Source organism: Oncorhynchus mykiss, chromosome 4, assembly GCF_057628025.1.
Source record: "Oncorhynchus mykiss isolate SJ-2025 chromosome 4, ASM5762802v1, whole genome shotgun sequence".
Lineage (NCBI taxonomy): Eukaryota > Metazoa > Chordata > Actinopteri > Salmoniformes > Salmonidae > Oncorhynchus > Oncorhynchus mykiss.
Genome location: NC_143025.1, coordinates 17841113 through 17857825, shown reverse-complemented (window position 1 = coordinate 17857825; position 16713 = coordinate 17841113). Strand labels below are relative to the sequence as shown.

General features: G+C 44.0%; 1 non-coding gene across 1 annotated transcript; it reads right to left on the bottom strand.

The window, feature by feature from the left end:
- Window positions 1-219: 219 nt before the first annotated feature.
- On the bottom strand, window positions 220-3590 carry LOC110521415 (uncharacterized). The gene is made up of 4 exons (XR_016495149.1): window positions 3524-3590; window positions 2336-2415; window positions 1675-1714; window positions 220-1506 (listed from the first exon to the last, which is right to left on the bottom strand). It is a non-coding gene; the product is annotated as an uncharacterized LOC110521415 (transcript).
- Between the last annotated feature and the right edge of the window lie 13123 nt (window positions 3591-16713).

Genomic DNA, 16713 nt, shown 5'->3' with positions numbered 1-16713 from the left:
GATATTTAAGACTGCCCAATGCAGACTAAAAAAGTCTGCCCAAGTGAAAATAGTATAAATATGTTTGATACACCCCTGAACCTATAGCGCTACTGCATGCACTTAAGAGTCACCATTGTGTTAGGTTTGTTAAAATAGAGCCCATGGAGCGGCACGTGCCCGAAATGCACACTGGCCATTGCAAGGTCTCATGGTTAGTAGCATACAACTGCAAAGTTATTTTAGGACATAACATTTACTGTTGGATCAACACATGGCTACTAGCAGTGGGTATTATATTTAGAGTTAGCAATCTAGTTAAAACCTTGCACCCTTTTTTTCAATTGTCGTCTAAAATGACATACCCAAATGTAACTGTCTGTAGCTCAGGACCTGACGCAAGGATATGCATATACTTGATACCATTTGAAGGGAAACACTTTGAAGTTTGTGGAAATGTGAAATTAATGTAGGAGAATATAACACATTAGATCTGGTAAAAGATGATACAAACCAAAAAACATGCATTTTCTTTTTTTTCATCATCTTTGAAATGCAAGAATAAGGCCATAATATTGCAGTTAAGGCGTAATTTAGATTTTGGCCACTAGATGCAGCCTGTGTGCAGAGTTCAGATTGAGCCAATGAAGCATTGCAATACTGCACAGTATTTTGTATCAAGTCTGCCCAAATGTGCCGAATTGGTCAATTGATACATTTTCAACTACATAAATATAGAGAACATACAAAAATAATTGAAGTTTACATACCCAGGAATATCATACATGATGGATCACTCGGGAGGCACTGGAGTCCTATTTTGACAGTGGAGTACAGCAACTATAGTCTAACAAAATGAATGACAATCACTGGATTATGTTGCACAAAATATCTTGAGTCATGCATTCCTGCTTGGATGCGTTAGATGAAACAACTTATTACACTTCTTAATAAACCACTATGAATTACTTTTTGAGATGATTACTCATGATCTAGGCCCTACCAAATCATGGGCTGGTGCCACCAACTGTAACTGGGGGTGAGTTGGCAGTGCTTGCAGTGATGTGGGCTGGCGTGGATAAAATGCTAGGGTCGAATTCTTGTCCCTGTCAGCCGCTGGCAGAGCCTGTCGAGGAGGAGTCTCAGGGTGGCTGTGTTTGTCTCACGTCTCTTCCTGAGCCCAAGAAGCTGCTCCAGAACATTGCCCTATAGTCCTGGAGGTTGGTCCAAATGCTCACGTTCTCCCCACGGCCACCGACTGCTCTGGTTCTGCTGTCCACATCTATGTGAGTGTCAATAAGGGCAAAGAATCCTCAGAAAAAGGTGTCCATGGAGCCTCCACTCGGTGCCACACTGACACAGTTTCCTCAGGACAGAAGTAGGCTGACCTTATGGTCCGGGCCAGGGAACGGTCTCTCACTCTTACGAAGGCTGTATTGTGTTGGGGAATCAGTAATCCGAGCACACTCCTCCTCTCAACATGTGAATTGAATGTCCCTGTATGTTTTGAATAATGTATCTACAGTCCTGGAAAGAAGAATAACACATACAGACAGTCAGACAGAGGTCATAGCCAGCCACCACATTGCATAAGATGTTATTGTGTTTGAGTACAACATTTATAATCCGTGCAGGCTGACATTAATTGTGTTGTATTATAATGTCAAGGATGAAGGGATGAAAATAGTTGTGTACCTGTGTTGTATGTCAATGATTCCCTTCTATATATTTTAGTCTACGGGGAGGGACAGACAGACATCATAATTATGAACATTTTCAACATTATGAAATTAGTCTTTTGAGTCAAAGTCCCTGTGTTGCACACATAAACGCACATGCACGCACCAACGCAGGCACGCATGCACATACACACACACACACTCCCAGACACACTCCCACCACATTTTTTTTAAATCCACATTACGAAGAATTCACATCCTCAGGTTCCCAATCTGTCTCTTTCCAATAAGGACACAGATGTCACACTACTGGCATCTAATGTCTCCCCACTGGACACAGATGACAATAAATGGTCTATTCCACATTGGTTCAACATTGTTTCCACTGCATTTCAATTAAACTATGTTGATTCAACCAGTGTGTGCCCGGTGGTTCACTACTCCTAAACCATCGACAGCCATATGTTCTGGAGACTTCCCACGAAGGAGGAACCAATCAATCTATTCTGGGCATCAACTACCAGCTAAAGAGGAGTGGTATGTCCTTGAGTGGTAGATCATCTGATATTCCCTGTACAGTCAAAATTAGTGGAAATTATGTAACAACCAATCGTATTGCAATGCATAATTTAAACCTTACAACACTACACAGATATCTTGCAGCTGTCATGTTGTACCTTTTCCTGTGGACTTGGACTGGCTGGCTGCCACAGTGGTCATGTCAGATGGCAGACCAACATACACCCCGCCATAGTTCCTGAGAGAGGTAGTATGAAAAAAGATCCAAGGTCACAAGACATCCAGACAAAACGCATTAAGGAAGCAACAGTCTCAGAGATGACTTCCGGAGGTCAAAAATACAAATATTTTGGTGCTGAATGAAAGGTGAAGACATCTTTTGCAGATGTAAAAAATAAACACACGTTAAAAATAAGTCATTTGGACTGTCATTGATTCTACAGCAAAATTTCAACTGCTATACATTATCATTAAGAATAACCAGCAGACCAGTTAATCTACAATAACATTCTTAGTAATGGTCACAGACATTTTTTCTTGCTATGACTGTGATGTTTTTATTTATCCACCTTAGTTGAATGCACTGACTGTAAGTCACTCTGGATAAGAGGGTCTGCTGAATGACCAAAATGTAAAAACAAACACGTGCAAAGCATGCTGGGTATTATTCCAAACAAGTACAAATTTGGTCGGTGCAGACCAGATCCAAATCTGAACAAATCATAGACGTCAAGTCTGTTTCACAAGTTTGAACAACACAGTACTGTACGGCACAGAAGAGCACAGTACAGTAGATTAGAGTACAATACAATAGTTTAATTCAGTAGAGTACAGCACAGAAGAGCACAGTACAATAGAGTAGAGTATAGATAGTACAGTATTGTTTAATTCAGTAGATTAGAGTACAGTAGTGTACAGCACAGAAGAGCACAGTACAGTAGAGTATGGGTATAGTTTAATTCAGAGTACCGTATAGTAAAGTAGAGTACAATACAGTACACTATACTTTACTGTACTCTACTGTATTGTACTGTACACTTCAGTACTGTAATGTTCTTTACTGTGTACTGTAATGTACTCTGCCTTGCTCTACTGTACTGTACTGTACTGTGTTGTCCAAACATAGACGTCTATAATTGGTTCAGATTTGGTGCAGTCCAGACCAAATCTGAACCAATTATAGACGTATATGTTTAGGCCAAATATAGGTCCGTCCGGACCAGACAACTGTGGACGTTGAAATCAATCGCTTAATGCGATCTAATGACTGTAAGAACACACATGGTTTGGATTGTGTTTGGGCTAAACCTTTTGCAGAGGAGTAGGACGATAGGACAATCACTTACCTTCTTTTCTCATCGTCTGGTGAGGGTTCTTCTGTCCTGATTAAGACAATAACCACAGATCAGCTCACATGACCGGACAGAATGCTCAAAGCACAAACATATTGTACATAACAGCCAACACGTCACAGATCATTTATTAATATAGTTGACCTGGATAGTGAATGTGACTTGATTATGAGATGGGCAAGACTTGGGGTGGCAGGTGGCCTAGTGTTTGGAGCGTTGGACTAGTAACTGAAAGGTTGCAAGATCAAATTCCTGAGCTGACAAGGTAAAAATCTGTAGTTCTACCTCTGAACAAGGCAGTTAACACACCGTTCCTAGGCCGTCATTGAAAATAAGAATTTGTTCTTAACTGACTTGCTTAGTTAAATAACGGAAAAATAAATAACTTGAAACAGTGGTTCTGTGAGGCCACTGATCATAGGGAATCAACAATGTGGATGATGGTTTTCTACCTACAATGAATGGAGGTGAAATGGTTACCAGACAATGCCATGGACATTGTCATGTTTCTTCTCTGTCCACAAAAGAGGCATGAAAAAATAAGTGTACATGTCGTGTCTGTGTGACAACGGGGCATTGTGGGCCTGGAGGTGTGTGACTGACTGGCTGGCTGTGGTTGGCAGTGTGTTGCTGTCAGGGTTCTGGATTGAGCACTTTAACTGCTCAGATGTTTATCATAAAGCACACACACTGAATTATTATTTTTTAAATTGGGGAAATGGCTGCCTCCTCCCTCTGCCCACGTTGTGATGCTGACAGTGGCACACTGCGTCTGGTGGAGGACAGGGCAGCAGGATGTGTTGCACATATTGTTGATGTACAGTGAGTCAGTTCTTTACTGAACAATGCTGATTCATTGTAAAATCAGTACAGTTGACATATTTTCATTTCTCTACACATTAATATTCTATTGGTAAAAGAGTTGAAGGTCTTGATATGAAAGACTGAACAATTTACCAGAGAATTCACTTTAAATGTTTGCATCGTACAAATACCATATTTGAAAGTAGGCATTTTGAGGTATTGCAAGGGAATATCAGTATAAGATACATACATGTAATAGACCTTTTTGATTTAAGACAGATTACATTACATTTCTCTCATTCTTTCTCTCACACTCTATCTTCCCTCCCTCTCTATCTATCTTTCTCCCCTCTCTCTCTTCTCCCCCCTCTCTCTTTCTACCACCTCTCTCTCTATTATCTTTCTCCCCTCTCTCTCTATTATCTTTCTCCCCTCTCTCTCTCTTCCCCCTCTCTCTCTATTATCTTTCTTCCCCCCTCTCTTTCTCCCCCCTCTCTCTATTATCTTTTTCCCCTCTCTTCTTCCCCCCTCTCTTTCTACCCCCTCTCTCTCTCTATTATCTTTCTCCCCTCTCTCTCTCTTCCCTCTCTCTCTCTATTATCTTTCTCCTCTCTCTTCTCCCCCCTCTCTCTTTCTACCCCCTCTCTCTCTATTATCTTTCTCCCCTCTCTCTCTCTACCCCCTCTATCTCTATTATCTTTCTCCCCTCTCTCTCTCTACCCCCTCTCTCTCTCTATTATATTTCTCCCCTCTCTCTCTCTTCCCCCTCTCTCTCTATTATCTTTCTCCCCTCTCTCTCTCTACCCCATCTCTCGCTATTATCTTTCTCCCCTCTCTCTCTCTTCCCCCTCTCTCTCTATTATCTTTCTCCCCCCTTCTCTCTCTCTTCCCCCTCTCTCTCTATTATATTTCTCCCCTCTCTCTCTTTCTACCCCCTCTCTCTCTATTATCTTTCTCCCCTCTCTCTCTCTACCCCCTCTCTCTCTATTATCTTTCTCCCCTCTCTCTCTCTTCCCCCTCTCTCTCTATCATCTTTCTTCCCCCCTCTCTTTCTCCCCTCTCTCTCTCTTCCCCCTCTCTCTCTATTATCTTTCTCCCCTCTCTCTCTCTTTCTCCCCACTCCCTCTCTCCCCCTCTCTCTCTTTCTCCTCCCTGTTGTCTATAAATATTTTTAACACACTCTCCACTCTCTGTGCTGTACACTAAGAAGGCAACACCTTGTTGAGTCTATGAAGGAGTAATCGGATGAGACGGTTGCTGTACTTACAAATCTTTGGAAGTTTCTGCAGGTCCTGTGAACTCAATAAAAATAAAAATAATATAAATACTCAACTATCCTTATTTTGTTCTGGATGTGTGGAATAAAATAGAAAAGTACATTTTATTTGTGAGGCTGCTGATTTGAGGTGGTCTTGTCTCACAGCGCGTCCACTCAACACGCATCACATCAAGCCCACATTTACTCATCCATTCACACTGTCTATCTCTCCTGTTTGTACTGTGTGCCTGCTTTATCTGTAGCAGGGCTGTTCAATTTCGGTTCCGGAGGGCCAAAACACTTCTGGTTTTCATCCTCTTCTTCTAATAAGGGACTGATTCAGACCTGGGACACCAGGTGAGTGCAATTAACCACCAGGTAGAAACAAAAAACAGAAGTGTTTCGGCCCTCCAGGACCGGAGTTGAACAGCCCTAATTTATAGGGATGTAGTGCATTACATACAGGTGCAGCAAACACGACAAACTCTGTCTTTGAAGAATCATTACCATCCACAATATCAGTAACCACAGAGCAGACAGAATCATTGACAGCTAATCACTGTACCCATCTCTACAGTACCGTTCTGATGCTATCGGAAATGCCATAGGCTCCACACATCACTACTAACACAACTACCTGACTTAACAGCTCCCTTCCCACTCTTAGAAGATTTTACAGAAATCAATGTGCCACAGCTTAATGAACGCCACTGTAAGGCAGTGCTCAATCCAGAACCCACTGTAAGGCAGTGCTCAATCCAGAACCCATTGTAAGGCAGTGCTCAATCCAGAACCCATCGTAAAGGCAGTGAAAGAGCACTGCGGGTGATGTTGGCTGGATGAGCTCGTAGGGCTGTCTGTGATTTGACAGTTGTTGGTGGCTTTCGAGTGGCACTCCAGAGCTCTCCTGGGGGGACTGTATGTACCAACTCCACGTCACACAGAGAGGGACCTTGATATGGATGTGTAGGACATGTAGGGCCAGAGTGAGAGACAGGTAGAGGCCGCAGCACAGATAGGACTTGCTCTGGGAGAGAGGAGGGAGAAGGTTGGAGTGGCTCTGAGGGAGAGGAGGGAGCGAGAGGGTTGGACTGGCTCTTACAGAGAGGAGTGGTAGGGAGTGTTGGACTGACTCTGAAAGAGAGGAGAGGTACGGAGGGTTGGACAGGCTCTGAGGGAGAGGGAGAGAGAGAGGGTTGGACGGGCTCTGAGAGAGGGGTAGGGTTGGACTGGCTCTGACAGAGAGGAGGGGTAGGGAGGGTTGGACTGGTTCAGAGGAAGAGACGGGATATAGTGGGTTGGACTGGCTCTGAGAGAGAGTATAGGCTCTGACAGAAGAGTGATAGGAAGGGTTGGACTGGCTCTGAGAGAGAGGATAGGCTCTGACAGAGGAGAGATAGGAAGGGTTGGACAGGCCCTGGCAGAGGGATAGGGAGGGTTGGACAGGCTCTGAGAGAGAGAGGAGAGGGATAGGGAGGGTTGGACTGGCCCTGACAGGGATAGGGAGGGTTGGACTGGCTCTGATGGAGGGATAGAAAGGGTTGGACTGGTTCTGACAAAGAGAGTGGAGGGATAGGGAGGGTTGGACTGGTTCTGGCAGAGAGGAGAGGAGGGATATGGTGGGTTGGACTGGTGTTGGACTGACTCTGAAAGAGAGGAGAGGTACGGAGGGTTGGACAGGCTCTGAGGGAGAGGGAGAGAGAGAGGGTTGGACGGGCTCTGAGAGAGGGGTAGGGTTGGACTGGCTCTGACAGAGAGGAGGGGTAGGGAGGGTTGGACTGGTTCAGAGGAAGAGACGGGATATAGTGGGTTGGACTGGCTCTGAGAGAGAGTATAGGCTCTGACAGAAGAGTGATAGGAAGGGTTGGACTGGCTCTGAGAGAGAGGATAGGCTCTGACAGAGGAGAGATAGGAAGGGTTGGACAGGCTCTGGCAGAGGGATAGGGAGGGTTGGACAGGCTCTGAGAGAGAGAGGAGAGGGATAGGGAGGGTTGGACTGGCCCTGACAGGGATAGGGAGGGTTGGACTGGCTCTGATGGAGGGATAGGGAGGGTTGGACTGGTTCTGACAAAGAGAATGGAGGGATAGGGAGGGTTGGACTGGTTCTGGCAGAGAGGAGAGGAGGGATAGGGAGGATTGGACTGGCTCTGACAGAGGGATAGGGAGGGTTGGACTGGCTCTGACAGAGGGATAGGGAGGGTTGGACTGGCTCTGACAAAGGGAGTGGAGGGATAGGGAGGGTTGTACTGGTTCTGACAGAGAGGAGAGGAGGGATATGGAGGGTTGGACTGGCTCTGACAGGGATAGGGAGGGTTAGACTGGTTCTGACAAAGAGAGAGGAGGGATAGGGAGGGTTGGACTGGTTCTGGCAGAGGGAGAGGAGGGATAGGGAGGATTGGACTGGCTCTGACAGAGGGAAAGGGAGGGTTGGACAGGCTCTGATAGAGGAGTGATAGGAGAGGTTGGATCTGTATTATGGAGGTTGTCAGAGAAATGTAGAGGTCATAACAACCTGCACTGGCTCTGGGAGACAGGACGGATAGAGAGAGTTGGACCTTAGAAAGGGTTGGACCTGTGAGAGGGTTGGACCTTGGAGAGGGTTGAACCTTGATGGATATCAGGTATACTCTGTATCAAAGGCAGCTAACTTTGAGAAACAAGGGTCAAATAGACCAACTGCTTACAGTGGATGTAACTGGAAGGAGTTTACAGTGGACAGAGATTACAGTGGATGCAGTTTACAGTGGATGGAGAATACAGTGGACTCAGTTTACAGTGGACGGAGAATACAGTGGACTCAGTTTACAGTGGACGTAGTTCACGGTGGACAGAGTTTACAGTGGACGGAGATGATGGTGGACGTAGTTTACGGTGGACGGAGATGACAGTGGACGTAGTTTACGGTGGACGTAGTTTACGGTGGACGGAGATGACGGTGGACGGAGATGATGGTGGACGGAGATGACGGTGGACGTAGTTTACGGTGGACGTAGTTTACGGTGGACGTAGTTTACGGTGGACGTAGTTTACGGTGGACGTAGTTTACGGTGGACGGAGTTTACGGTGGACGGAGATGACGGTGGACGTAGTTTACGGTGGACGGAGTTTACGGTGGACGGAGATGACGGTGGACGGAGATGACGGTGGACGTAGTTTACGGTGGACGTAGTTTACGGTGGACGTAGTTTACGGTGGACGTAGTTTACGGTGGACGTAGTTTACGGTGGACGGAGTTGACGGTGGACGGAGATGACGGTGGACGAAGATGACGGTGGACGGAGATGACGGTGGACGGAGATGACGGTGGACGTAGTTAACGGTGGACATAGTTTACGTCAGGTCGTTTGCGTCATGTAGCTATGATCATACATCATCGAGCATACTGTATGCTACACCGTATGAATTTATATTACATCACAAAATGTGTTACATTCCAGTACATTCAAATTGTCTTCAATCACCTTCTTCATCTGCTACTAAATTCCTAGAAATTATCCATTTAAATTGTCTTCAATCACCTTCTTCATCTGCTACTAAATTCCTAGAAATTATCCATTTAAATTGTCTTCAATCACCTTCTTCATCTGCTACTAAATTCCTAGAAATTATCCATTCAAATTGTCTTCAATCACTTTCCTCATCTGCATCTAAATTCTTAGAAACACAATGGTTTCTATTTTATTGTGCAAGTAATTGAATGTTCTGTATTCACTGCTGTGTCTCAATAATCTGTCCTTGTATCAAAAGGAACATTATTGAACTTTTAAAAACCAGGTAATGAAACCACCTCCCCCATCCTCCATCTCCTCTGTTACCACACATGACATTGACAAAGAGTGTACACCTATGGAGGCCATACTTGTCAACTTTACAAAAAATTAGTTTTTTTAGTTTACGTTTAAGCGTCAGCCAATTAAAATTGTCCACATAGTTGCTTGTGATCAAAGGCTACATGGTAACTGTTAGGAATTTGAACCGTATATAATCATGGCCACCTGGTGAGGTTAGCTTAGGGCAAAATGTGCCATGTCATGTAATAGGAACAGCTAAAATGTAGCCTCAACTACGTCAACAATTTTAATTGGCTGATGCTTAAACTTTTTCTCATGTTTGCAAGTATGGCCCCGTCGTGTCCCCAATGCTATTCTAAAATGTTGTCCATCTACTAATACTTATGTTATTCGTATTTAAATATGAAATGTGCATCTCCCAATTCACAACAAACACCACCATTTTATCCTTATCTATAGAAGACGAGACCAAAGCCATTATACAGTAACAATGTAAGTGGAGAAGACAGAGTGGCCATTTCACAACCCTTAGAAAATCGTATCCATTATTAAGGGGACTCAGATCTGGTTTCACAAGAGGAGGGATGAGAAGCACAATATCCAGTACATTTAGGAAGTCACAGTCCTATTTAGCTGGACAAACACATGGGTGTGGAATAAAGATGGACTGAGAATCGCAACTTCCCTTACCTGATCATTATAAAAATAAAACATTAGACAACAGGTTGTTAGGAGAATTTAACCAGACTCACATATAGAATACAACTGGTAATACAACTGGTAATTTGACCTCACAGCTGTGTTGTGCAACACTGCTGATATGATCACACTTAGTCTACAGTACTAACGATTCCAATACTGTTATGGATGGGTGTAGGGTCATTTTAGCATTGGCCAAATTTAGGTTGCCAATAGGCTATAAAAAATACCCTAGACCTTTGTTTTGAATAATGAAAATCAAATCAAATTGTATTTGTCACATACACATGGTTAGCAGATGTTAATGTGAGTGTAGCAAAATGCTTGTGCTTCTAGTTCCGACAATGCAGTAATAACCAACGAGTAATCTAACCTAACAATTCCAAAACTACTACCTTATACACACAAGTGTAAAGGGATAAAGAATATGTACATAAAGATATATGAATGAGTGATGGTACAGAACGGCATAGGCAAGATGCAGTAGATGGTGTCGAGTACAGTATATACATATGAGATGAGTAATGTAGGGTATGTAAACAAAGTGGCATAGTTTAAAGTGGCTAGTGATACATGTATTACATAAAGATGCAGTAGATGATATAGAGTACAGTATATACATATACATATGAGATGAGTAATGTAGGGTATGTAAACATTATATTATGTGGCATTGTTTAAAGTGGCTAGTGATACATTTTTACATCAATTTCCATTATTAAAGTGGCTGGAGTTGAGTCAGTGTGTTGGCAGCAGCCACTCAATGTTAGAGGTGGCTGTTTAACAGTCTGATGGCCTTGAGATAGAAGCTGTTTTTCAGTCTCTCGGTCCCTGCTTTGATGCACCTGTACTGACCACGCCTTCTGGATGATAGCGGGGTGAACAGGCAGTGGCTCGGGTGGTTGTTGTCCTTGATGATCTTTTTGGCCTTCCTGTGACATCGGGTGGTGTAGGTGTCCTGGAGGACAGGTAGTTTGCCCCCATAGGTATTCCTCTTTTCCAGATGGGTTAGGGCAGTGTGCAGTGTGGTTGCAATTGCGTCGTCTGTGGACCTATTTGGGCGGTAAGCAAATTGGAGTGGGTCTAGGGTGTCAGGTAGGGTGGAGGTGATATGGTCCTTGACTAGTCTCTCAAAGCACTTTATGATGACGGAAGTGACTGCTACGGGGGCGGTAGTCGTTTAGCTCAGTTACCTTAGCTCTCTTAATGACATCGTCACATGTCTTCACATCCTTGTCCCTGAGCTGGAGATTGACCTCTAACTGTGGACTTAAAGATCCTTCACAGAGAATCTCCCACATATTTCCATTGTATAACATACATAATCATAATTCTCACGTCAAGTTCACATTATTTTCCCCCGGGGACTCCTTACCGTGAACCAGGGTAGAATCAGAGAAGCGAAAACATAAAGCTGTTTGTCCCATTAGCTTCCTGGGGTTCTGGTAGACAAGAAGCCTGTCTGGTCTTTGCTGATTTTATATATACAGTGCCTTGCGAAAGTATTCGGCCCCCTTGAACTTTGCGACCTTTTGCCACATTTCAGGCTACAAACATAAAGATATAAAACTGTATTTTTTTGTGAAGAATCAACAACAAGTGGGACACAATCATGAAGTGGAACAACATTTATTGGATATTTAAAACTTTTTTAACAAATCAAAAACTGAAAAATTGGGCGTGCAAAATTATTCAGCCCCTTTACTTTCAGTGCAGCAAACTCTCTCCAGAAGTTCAGTGAGGATCTCTGAATGATCCAATGTTGACCTAAATGACTAATGATGATAAATACAATCCACCTGTGTGTAATCAAGTCTCCGTATAAATGCACCTGCACTGTGATAGTCTCAGAGGTCCGTTAAAAGCGCAGAGAGCATCATGAAGAACAAGGAACACACCAGGCAGGTCCGAGATACTGTTGTGAAGAAGTTTAAAGCCGGATTTGGATACAAAAAGATTTCCCAAGCTTTAAACATCCCAAGGAGCACTGTGCAAGCGATAATATTGAAATGGAAGGAGTATCAGACCACTGCAAATCTACCAAGACCTGGCCGTCCCTCTAAACTTTCAGCTCATACAAGGAGAAGACTGATCAGAGATGCAGCCAAGAGGCCCATGATCACTCTGGATGAACTGCAGAGATCTACAGCTGAGGTGGGAGACTCTGTCCATAGGACAACAATCAGTCGTGTATTGCACAAATCTGGCCTTTATGGAAGAGTGGCAAGAAGAAAGCCATTTCTTAAAGATATCCATAAAAAGTGTCGGTTAAAGTTTGCCACAAGCCACCTGGGAGACACACCAAACATGTGGAAGAAGGTGCTCTGGTCAGATGAAACCAAAATTGAACTTTTTGGCAACAATGCAAAACGTTATGTTTGGCGTAAAAGCAACACACCATCCCCACTGTCAAACATGGTGGTGGCAGCATCATGGTTTGGGCCTGCTTTTCTTCAGCAGGGACAGGGAAGATGGTTAAAATTGATGGGAAGATGGATGGAGCCAAATACAGGACCATTCTGGAAGAAAACCTGATGGAGTCTGCAAAAGACCTGAGACTGGGACGGAGATTTGTCTTCCAACAAGACAATGATCCAAAACATAAAGCAAAATCTACAATGGAATGGTTCAAAAATAAACATATCCAGGTGTTAGAATGGCCAAGTCAAAGTCCAGACCTGAATCCAATCGAGAATCTGTGGAAAGAACTGAAAACTGCTGTTCACAAATGCTCTCCATCCAACCTCACTGAGCTCGAGCTGTTTTGCAAGGAGGAATGGGAAAAAATTTCAGTCTCTCAATGTGCAAAACTGATAGAGACATACCCCAAGCGACTTACAGCTGTAATCGCAGCAAAAGGTGGCGCTACAAAGTATTAACTTAAGGGGGCTGAATAATTTTGCACGCCCAATTTTTCAGTTTTTGATTTGTTAAAAAAGTTTGAAATATCCAATAAATTTCGTTCCACTTCATGATTGTGTCCCACTTGTTGTTGATTCTTAACAAAAAAATACAGTTTTATATCTTTATGTTTGAAGCCCTGAAATGTGGCAAAAGGTTGCAAAGTTCAAGGGGGCCGAATACTTTCGCAAGGCACTGTATATATATATATACACTGCTCAAAAAAAGAAAGGGAACACTAAAATAACACATCCTAGATCTGAATGAATGAAATATTCTTATTAAATACTTTTTTCTTTACATAGTTGAATGTGCTGACAAAAAAATAAATAATAATAATAATAATTATCAATGGAAATCAAATTTATCAACCCATTGAGGTCTGGATTTGGAGTCACACTCAAAATTAAAGTGGAAAACCACACTACAGGCTGTTCCAACTTTGATGTAATGTCCTTAAAACAAGTCAAAATGAGGCTCAGTAGTGTGTGTGGCCTCCACGTGCCTGTATGACCTCCCTACAATGCCTGGGCATGCTTCTGATGAGGTGGCGGATGGTCTCCTGAGGGATCTCCTCCCAGACCTGGACTAAAGCATCCGCCAACTCCTGGACAGTCTGTGGCGTTGGTGGATGGAGCGAGCCATGATGTCCCAGATGTGCTCAATTGGATTCAGGTCTGGGGAACGGGCGGGCCAGTCCATAGCATCAATGCCTTCCTCTTGCCGGAACTGCTGACACACTCCAGCCACATGAGGTCTAGCATTGTCTTGCATTAGGAGGAACCCAGGGCCAACCGCACCAGCATATGGTCTCACAAGGGGTCTGAGGATCTCATCTCGGTACCTAATGGCAGTCAGGCTATCTCTGGCGAGCACATGGAGGGCTATGCGCCCCCCCCAAAGAAATGCCACCCCACACCATGACTGACCCACCGCCAAACCGGTCATGCTGGAGGATGTTGCAGGCAGCAGAATGTTCTCCACTGCGTCTCCAGACTCTGTCACATCTGTCACGTGCTCAGTGTGAACCTGCTTTCATCTGTGAAGAGCACAGGGCGCCAGTGGCGAATTTGCCAATCTTGGTGTTCTCTGGCAAATGCCAAACGTCCTGCACGGTGTTGGGCTGTAAGCACAACCCACAACTGTGGACATCGGGCCCTCATACCACCCTCATGGAGTCTGTTTCTGACCGTTTGAGCAGACACATGCACATTTGTGGCCTGCTGGAGGTAATTTCGCAGGGCTCTGGCAGTGCTCCTCCTTGCACAAAGGCGGAGGTAGCGGTCCTGCTGCTGGGTTGTCACCCTCCTACGGCCTCCTCCACGTCTCCTGATGTACTGGCCTGTCTCCTGGTAGCGCATCCATGCTCTGGACACTACGCTGACAGACACAGCAAACCTTCTTGCCACAGCTCACATTGATGTACCATCCTGGATGAGCTGCACTACCTGAGCCACTTGTGTGGGTTGTAGACTCCGTCTCATGCTACCACTAGAGTGAAAGCACCGCCAGCATTCAAAAGTGACCAAATCATCAGCCAGGAAGCATAGGAAGTGAGAAGTGGTCTGTGGTCCCCACCTGCAGAACCACTCCTTTATTGGGGGTGTCTTGCTAATTGCCTATAATTTCCACCTGTTGTCTATTCCATTTGCACAACAGCATGTGAAATGTATTGTCAATCAGTGTTGCTTCCTAAGTGGACAGTTTGATTTCACAGAAGTGTGATTGACTTGGAGTTACATTGTGTTGTTTAAGTGTTCCCTTTATTTTTTTGAGCAGTGTATATATATATACACATACATACATACATACATACATACGCTTTCTCGCTGATGCTTTGCTGGTTATTGAGATAATTCCACAGGCACTCTGATTCTATTACCATCATTTTATGACCGCAGCAGCAGCCTATACAAATCTCCAATCTCAGAAATACAACAGGCATTTTATTCAGTCATTGCTTTGTTCATGGCAATGAACGGTAGTGTATTAACCAGGAACATTCACGAGTAAGACCTTAAGGTATTTGAACAGTAAAAGGTGTCCTTTTTGGGCTTTTGGTGAATGAAACCAGGATAAAGAGTGAGGACAACCAGCATCAATCATCTGAAGAAACAGAGGAGGACTAGCTGCTGAGATGCCAAAATCCTGTCTTTCTTTCATCCACATCCCATTGAGAAAGAGACGGCATAAATATAAGTGAAACTGTAAATGACACACACACACACACACACACACACACACACACACACACACACAGTGTATGTTCTGGAACAAGAACACTCACCCCCTCCAGACGTGCTGGCGGCTGAGGAATTGCCACAACCCATTCTGCATGGATGCAGCTATCGTCCAAGAAAACGAGAGGAGCTCAAAGAGGAGGGAAAGGAGAAAAGAGCAACAGCCATGTGGAGATGGAAACAGATGAAAGGAAGAGTTGTTTTATGTCTCTCAGTCACACTGATTTCCTATTTGGTGGTAGACTCCTGCGCTCTGTGTCCATCCCCTCTGCAGAACTGAACTGAGTGGTGTGTGAAAGCATGGAGATGCTGTTATATACACAGAGGGAGGGGGAGAGAGAGAAAGACCGAGAGAAAGACAGAGAGAGAGAGATGCTCTGCCCTCATATGATTTTCTCTTTTTCTCCACCCTGACAGGGTTGCCCAGGAAACGGGGGAATGGGGAGGAGGGTGTGAAGCAAGCAGGCCAATGGAGCTCCCAGTTGGGTAAGGAACAAATTATTTATTTAAAAAGGGGACATTATCAATGTTCCAGCTTGTATGTGTGACTTTCCAAATTCCTGATATGGTAACATGCATGTTAAAATATACAGCTGAAAAGCATACTCCATTGACACTCAAAGCCCGAAAGCCTTTGAGAAGCCTGACATATCTCACAAATAATATTTTCTTCAAAACCTTCAACTGGGGTCAAACTAAGTTCAGCGTTGTGTGATCCTCTTATAAAGCACAACAGCTCCACTAGCCTTTCCTTCTCTGAATGTTTTATTATGTTTCACAAGCCATTTTGGTAACAAGACCTGAGCTTGGATAACTTGCTGTGTACTACTAGCCTACTAGATTACTCTCAGGGCTCAAATTCCATGGAACCCGCATTGCAGTATTTACGCAATAGCTTCTTTCCCTATGGTCAAATAAACACTATACAAAAAACTAGCTACCACTATCAGATAGCCTTTCCTCACAAGTAAATGCACCCAGTTTTCACAATAACACGTGTGTGCATTGGCAGTAGTTTGTAGGCACAGTAAACCAAAATAACCTGTGTAAGCTACTCATCCCCCTTAAGATAATGGTTCTTATGGTTTCCCGTAGCAACAATGTTCTATTTTTCTGGTCACATAATGTTTCAGGTGTTGATGATACATTGTTTTGCAATGTCTGGATTCCTTGCTTAAAATGAGCTGGAGCTATGTAGTCCAATTCCTTAATAAATACAGATGTCCTCTGTCCTCTCCAAACCCTGAGGGTAGAACTTTCATTAACTCTGGGTGCACAGACACACACACACACACACACACACACACACACACACACACACACACACACACACACACACACACACACACACACACACACACACAGGAGCTGCAGTCATGAGATCTTGAGAATTAAGCTGAATATGCATTGACTGTGAGTGAAGATAAACCCATTATGTCCACATCATCAATGAACAAACTATCATGGTTCAAACACACCATGACAGTCGAA